The following is a 7,833-nucleotide window of genomic DNA, read 5'->3' on the forward strand; positions in this document are numbered from 1 at the left end:
ACAAATCAAATTCCTTCTATGTGTTTAAAAACTTCCAGTACTTCCTGACCAATTTTAACATAAAACTCTAATTCCGAACATACACTACAAGCTACTGCATGAGCTGGCCCTTACTCTCTTTCCAGCCACATCTGTACACTCTTTACCATAGCTCATCAACCACACCAGCCTTGAATTTCTCCATAGTGTTAGAACAGGCAATCGCTTTCTTGCCTCAGCGTCTTTGCACCAGCAGTTCTTTTTGGATATTGAGTGGTAGACTTCCATTTGTCATTCTGTTCTTGGTACAAATTCCACACACTTACTGATGCCTTTCCTGGACACCCAGAGTAAAGTACGAAAGTAGGTTTCTCCTTCCTCCCTAACTCATGGCCATTCTCTCTGAATACTTTTTCATTATTCACTCATTCTTGTGGTTTTTTTGTTTGTTTGTTTTTGCTTATTCTCCATCTCCTCAAACAGCCTTTAAAAGTGATTATTTCAAGAATCAATTGTGCCTTGTTTACTTTTAAACGCCCAGTGTCAAATAGGGTACAAGGCACATGGAAGATGCTCAAAAAATATTTTTCTTCCAGTTTTCAGATATAATTGAACTACAGTGCTGTATAAGTTTAAAGTGGACAGCATAATGATTTCACTTACATCATGAAATGATGACCACAATAAGTTTAGTGAACATCCATCATCTCAGACAGATAAAACATTAAAGAAATAGAAAAAAAAATTTTTTTTGTAATGAGAACTCTTAGGATTTACTCTCTTAAAATTTTTCATATATAATGTACAGCAGTGTTAATTATATTTTTATTTAATGTGATATTTTTATTTAATGAATTTATCACTGTGTAACAAGAGAAATTTGCCTGAACAAAACCACTTTACCTAAAAAAGGTAATATTATGTCATGTGGATTTAATTTTGATAAAGGAAATAGGAGAATATCAATAGATAGTAGTTCAACTATGAATTTATAAGAGATATTATATTTTTATCCTCCATAGAGGCAGTAAATCCACAATTCACAAAACATTTTCATGGATAAAGTGACAGAAGGGTATATGGAAAAAATAAAGACAGACGTATAATGATCCAGGAATCCATTCCTTTATGAGCATCCAATTAAATTTTATATTATCTACATGTGTGATTATAAAAATTACATAAGCTCATTATTGATCCATCAGAATATATATTTACACTACCAGAAGTAACAACTTTTCCATGCAGAGTCACTATTTTCCAGTCTTCTTTTTAGAGTAAACTGGGTATCCAGTTCTATATTCTGCATCATTCCCATATACATTATATAATCAACATTTCCCATACTTTTTCAAATAAAAGTGAAAGGCTTGCATTGTATACGATCACATAAGTGTGCTATGATATATTTTATCCCATTCCCCTATAGTTAAATATTTAAATGTTTCTGTTTTTTTCTTATTATACAATAACTCTCAGAGGACCATTATCATTTATTAATGTACATCTATATTTTTGATTATTTCCTTATAATGTAGTCCCCAAAGTGTAATTTCTATGTCACAATGCTTGTGAAGTTTTGAAAGTTGCTATAGATTGCTGTTTCTTTCCATAAGTTTGTAAAATGTGTACTAATTTATAGTTCCACCAACAATATTTGGTATTTGTTTCATAATACCTTGTCATCCTTGAGCATCATTATTTAGTATCTTTTATAGATAACAAATGGTATATCATTACTATTTAATTTTGTATTTCTTTGATTGTAATTTTCAATGTTTATTTTCTAATTTTAACTTCTAATTTTTGATGTATATGGCCATGATTTTTGTTTAGTTCCTACTTTTTATTTTTTTAAACATTTTTTTATTGAGTTATAGTCATTTTACAATGTTGTGTCAAATTCCAGTGTAGAGCACAATTTTTCAGTTATACATGAACATACATATATTCATTGTTAGTTCCTCCTTTTTAAATCAGCATCTCAGTTTTCTTATCAATATCTAAATAGTTTTAATTATAAAATAATAGATACCTTTAAAATTTCCAACCAACTACTATATAAAGGAAAAATCTTCTTTCCCTGTATGTATCTACTGCTAAAACTTTTGATGATATCCATTTTATTTTATTTCATAGAACACTGTTTCAGCAATAATCAACATTGAAATGACAAGCCAGGGTTCTCATTGCAGACTCCACCATATCTTTTTGTGTGACCTTGAAAATGTAGACAACAGATTTTATTCTAATGCAAAGACAGCAGGTGCCCACCCATTCATCCATTCACTCATTTATTCATTCTTAACTCTATTATTTTAATGAGTACCCCATGGGGAGAACTTGGAAATTTTCCATCACTACCTCTCTCCCAAAGCTGCTGGATGCCTGAAATTTAACCATTAGAGAATCATTTTAGAGCTTATTGATCTGGGGCAGAGCTATCAAGAGGTTCAACTGCAAAAAGTCAAGCAACAGGCAAATAGCTGCCTCCTTCTATCCATCCCATCCCTTCCTCCACTCCCGTCTAACACACCAAGCAGGGCTTTGGGGAAAGTTCTTTTCGTAGGTTTTCTCATCCTTTCTTCTCACTTCACAGCTTTTGATTTATATTGGGAGGATCATGGTGAGGTTTCATGAGATTTATTTTAGGATAAAAGAGGGTTGCTTTCATGACCAGCTGTAGGTAAGAAACTCAGGGTATAATTTATGTCATGCCTGGTCACCCCAGGAAGTATTGTGGTAGGAGTCCCATTATCTTTCTCCATTGACTAGGAGTATCTTCCTCTTCTGGGTTTTAGGTGGATTCGGGGCCTGGATGTGTCTGTCTCAGGGCAAGGACTTGGGTGACAGGATCTGATGGAGCCTGGGTTAGAATGAGGGAAATGACTGAGTTATACAAGTGCAGGATTGGATCCTGTATTTATTTAAAATTTTGTCCATCATAGAATTTTCATTGATTTAGAAATTTTAAAATGTTACATCAAGATAATGTGCATCTTGGTTTACTGAGTTTTTTTGATGGCCTCTAAAATTTTATGCCCTGGTTGAATACCTCAGTTACCTTATCCTAATCCTGGCCCTGATTTTATTTCCCAGTGATGGAGGGGGCTTCTTATCAACTGCAAGCTCCTCTAGTTCCTTTAATATTAACCAAAGCTGGATGATTCTCAAATCCATACCCAGCTGTCACTATTGGAGAAAGTTTTGGCTTCCTTTCATATCCGTCTCCTCCAGCACTGTGTGTATTCCACATGTTTGAGTCTATGACCTGGTCTGTCTATATCCTGTGACAACCCAGCAATTATTCCTCATTTGGCATTAATCTTGGCAGAACAATAAAACAATAGCAAAAGGTACCATGCACTTTGGAGACCTCTACAGACTTCTTTGGTTTAGGAATTTAGAATAGGTGGGGTTGGGGATGGTGGGGAGCAGGACGTATTTCTTCAAGGCTCTGAAGCAGCAGGGGGTTCTTAGCCCCGACTACATATGGCAATTGCCTGAAGAGCTTTCAAAAATACCTACATCTAGGTTCTACCCACAGCTGTTTGTTCAGTTGGTCTGGGATAGAGCTGAAACATTGGTTTTTTTTTTCTTAAAGCTCCTCAGATGATATTAATGTGTAACCAAACTCAAAAATCACTGTGTCTTTCATTACTCACGGGCCAGCTGACATTCACTCTGAGGGGTGTGGGAAGCAGATTATTATGGATCTGAAGAATTAAGTGAGAAGTTTCTAAGGGTTTTGCTGAAGAAAAATCTTTGACATCCGAAACTGGTAGCAATGAGTGGGAGAGTGGGGAGAAAGTTTCAATATTACCATAAGACCTGGACAGTGCTATGTCCCAATAATATTCATTATTGATGCTGGGAGCTAAATGCTCTTTTTTCCCACTGAGTGCCCAAGTTTCTGTTGAGTTTTTTTTTTTTTTTTTTTTTTTTGAGGTATAAGCCTGGTCTGTATTTATAATCAGATTCGAAGCTAAAGAATCTCATCAACTGAGTTTCTAAATACATTCTAAACATTTACCAAGGAGCCTCTTCCAAAATATGTCTTCTCTTTGGGGCATACCTGTTAGGTATTTTGGTGTGTGTTTTGAATACCTTGAGAGACATGTTTCTTCTGCAAGTTTTAGGCTAGAGTGTGAAATTTCTAGTAAACATCAATCTCAATTTCAAAGCCATCACCTCTTACCTTCAGAAAATCCCCTCCATTTTAGAGTTGGAAATAAGAGAGCACCGATGTGGAGAGGGGCTGATATTGCTTCTCAGGTTGTCAGTGACCGTAATGACGTGAAGAAGCTGGAATAGTTTCTGTCTTCATTACCCTAATAGGACTTTGAGGACTATTAGGGTAATGAAGATTAATAGTTCCATTAGTCTTTCACTTTTGTGCTAAACCAAAGCCACAGATCACTGAGGAGCCAAAGGTATTCCAAATATTATGTAATTATCATTGACTGAGAACAAGAAGGCACTGCATTGGTTCCTTGCAATACTTTGGTTTCAGTCTTTGCTGGGTAACCAGAACTTTCTGTGGTCCAGATTATACTGCAGAAAATGATCACCATATTGTCTTCTATTCTGAGGTTTATTAGAAGCAGCTCTTGTTCTGTTGAGATGTCTTGAGAGTGATAGGGAGATGGAATACCAGAACTGTTTCTCTCTCCTACATTTTAAAATTCTTGATAGAATAATTTTCTGAAACATTGCACCAAGGTCAAAGGACTTGTACTAGGAGATTATGAGTCATGGTAATTACCTACAGAAATACCGTTGCAGTATATTTTTTGTCTTGTTTCACAACGGCATAATGAGAGTTTACCTTGCACTTCCACTAAACTGCTTCATGAATTCAGGGAGGTCACTTCCCTTTGGGGGGCCTCAGTTTTTATGTCAACAGACTGCAGTTGAACTGTATGATCTCCAAGCTCCCATTCAACTCAAATATACTATACTTGGTGATATCTGACTAAAATTGGGTGAATTAATGCATGCAGTTTTTACTTTGTATCTAGGAAGACAATTTTTCTGACACCAAATTCAGCATATCAATGCTGTAATGTCACTATCTTTATACTTTTTAAACTTTATTTTTTCTAAAGCGCTTAAAGCACTTTGACATTCCCTAGACTTTATTATGTCTGAAGCTGAGTCCCAGCTTTATTTCATTAATTCTTACCATGTTCGTTTGAGCAAAGGTGATAGGAAGGTTATCATCCTTGCTTCACAGGGGAAAAAACAATGCAAGTTAAATTAAATTCCTCAAGGCATTGAGTGAAAAAAGGAAAATAAGGACTAGGACTGAGCCAGCATGGTGAAGGAAAGAGGGAAAGAAAAAGAGACTGCTGGTACCTGAAACTGGGTATAGGCTGTGGGGACAGACCTATATTGTGCCTGTTGCCAGGGAGCTACTTGAAAGTAAGAGTAATAGGCAGTCGTGGTCAGATTGATGATGATTCTGTCTACGCAGCCCAGATTAGAACTTTTCTAAGAATTAGATGCTAAAGATGAAGGTGGACCTAATAAGTTTTCTAACCTAGTGTTTTACCCAATACCTAACTTTCCTCTAAGAGCACAATTGTTGCTAAGTCTTACAGGGCTTGGGATTCTATATGCATTATCTCAGTTAAATATTCTTGGGAAGGTACTATTATTATGTCCATTACATAGCTAAAGAAGCTTGAATCTTGGTCCAGGTCATACAACGTTTACCTGAATCTAGATTTGGCCCACTCAAATCTGCACTTTACAAAACTGTACGCTAATGCTTCTCCAATACGGGTATTCAAACAGTTTATAGTAATATCATTTTTGGCTACGTTCTATATTGCTATACAAATATACCTTTCAATTTCCTCTTGAAAATTTTGAGACCTCTATCACTCAGTCTATTTAGAAAAACTCTTTTTTTCTTTCTATGAAAAAAAAGCAGTGATATAAAAAAAATACAAACAAATGGTATGCAATGTCTCAGAACTCTACTGCAAATCATTTCAACAAGTATGTAGGAAGGCCTCGTTTGTACCAGAGGATATGCAGAGGAATATTAATATGGAGATAAATAATTCCAGTTTCTATCCTTAAAGAATGTACAGTAATTGAAATAGGCCCATTTCTTCAGCACAGGAACATGGGTGGCTGTGTTAAATCCCACTCGTCTGGGGTGATGGCATGGAAGCTGTACCTTCATGTCTTTTCTGTCTAACCTAGGGATACTATGAAAGATACCTACAGAGCAGCTGCCTTCTGTGGATGCTTTTCTTGGGTAGCCTTCACTGGTTGTTTCCCCAGGGCCACAACCACTTTTAGTGACGGTTGTGGAGACAACATAGTATAAATAATCAGTTGGCAAAGCACTGTATCAGTGCAGAGGGAGGACTATGTATTTATTTATTTATTCCAGACATATAAAACAATAGTAGAAAAGGCTGAGTCTTCAATAGTATATAGAATTAAAGTTGGCAAGAAGTGGCTATTGGTGGGGAGAAAAGTACAGGTGGAGAGACCAAAGCAATTCTATGTAAAGCGATACGATGAGAGCAGATTTTTTAAGTTGTGGAAAGTCATGAAAAGGCACTTAAATTTTGATATGAACAAAATGGGAAGACATTAATTATTGCAGTTCTGAAGGCTGGGATCAGTGCATAGATAGTCGTTTTCTATAACCCAGTGGTTTCCAAAATGTGGTTTATGGAGCACTTAAGTTTTATAGCGTTCTCTCATTAGCCACCCCTGTAATGTTAATACTTATAAAGTCAGTTCTATCTATGCTTAAAATAATGTACACATGGAGCTAACAGTATTTCATAGCAAAACACACACAACAGTTTGATAAAAAGGTAAGATAAATTATTCAAAAGTTATAGAAATTAAAAGCTTCTTATGCAGTTTACTTAAACTTTAAATAATTTTTAAAAGCATGAACTATGGATGTCAAGTAATATTTCCATCATTGCCTAAAGGTATATTCTAAAGAGTTGCAAAGCATTCTTTGTTTCAGAAGTCTGTGGCAACAGACAAGGTTGATATCTAACTGAATAATTCATCAGCTAAACTTTGCACATAGCCATTAGCAGTGATTCTGATGAGGATGCATATAGAGAACTTGTTCAAATGTTTCTCCTAATTTTAGCATTGAACTTGAACTGTTCCTGATTCAAATTTCACATTTTGTCAGGAGATTCAATCTCCTCATTAAAAAAATTTAAGAAGGGGCAAGGGCATAGCTCAGTGGTAGAGCACATGCCTAGCATGCCTGAAGTCTTGGGTTCGGTCCTGGGTTCAATCTCCAGTAGTTCCATTAGAAAAATGAATAAGCCTAATGACCTCCCCCTTCCAAAAAAAGATGAAAAAAATGGAAAAAAAATCTAAGGAGTATTCATACACTTGAGAAGAATTCCAATATTTCTTTTTCCATAAGAAATATGCATAGATTAAAAATGTTTGGTACTATACATTTAACATAAATTTATCAGATCCTTTTTGTAAAAGTACATCTTGAATCCCCAAATTTTAATATCTAATTTTTGGCCCATAGAAACAGCTTAAGAAATATGTACTGAATATTTATCGTTTTACAACTCTTTGCCTAAATCCAGCCTCAGTCTTCTCCATACAATATTTTTTAGAAGCACAGAAATAAGAACTATTGATTTCTTTATTTTTAGATGAAAGTATTAAGGCTCCAAGAGTTTCAATGATTATCCTAAATTCACATGAATAATTTAGTGTTAGAACCAGCATACCATGCAGTTTACCAAATCCAAATTCAATGCTCTTATGCCAAATCAGAATGTATTATGTGATTCATATTAGCAGTTCTTCAAAAATATTTTGTGGCATTATACA

This window comes from Camelus ferus, chromosome X (genome assembly GCF_009834535.1).
Source record: "Camelus ferus isolate YT-003-E chromosome X, BCGSAC_Cfer_1.0, whole genome shotgun sequence".
In the NCBI taxonomy this organism is placed as follows: Eukaryota; Metazoa; Chordata; class Mammalia; order Artiodactyla; family Camelidae; genus Camelus; species Camelus ferus.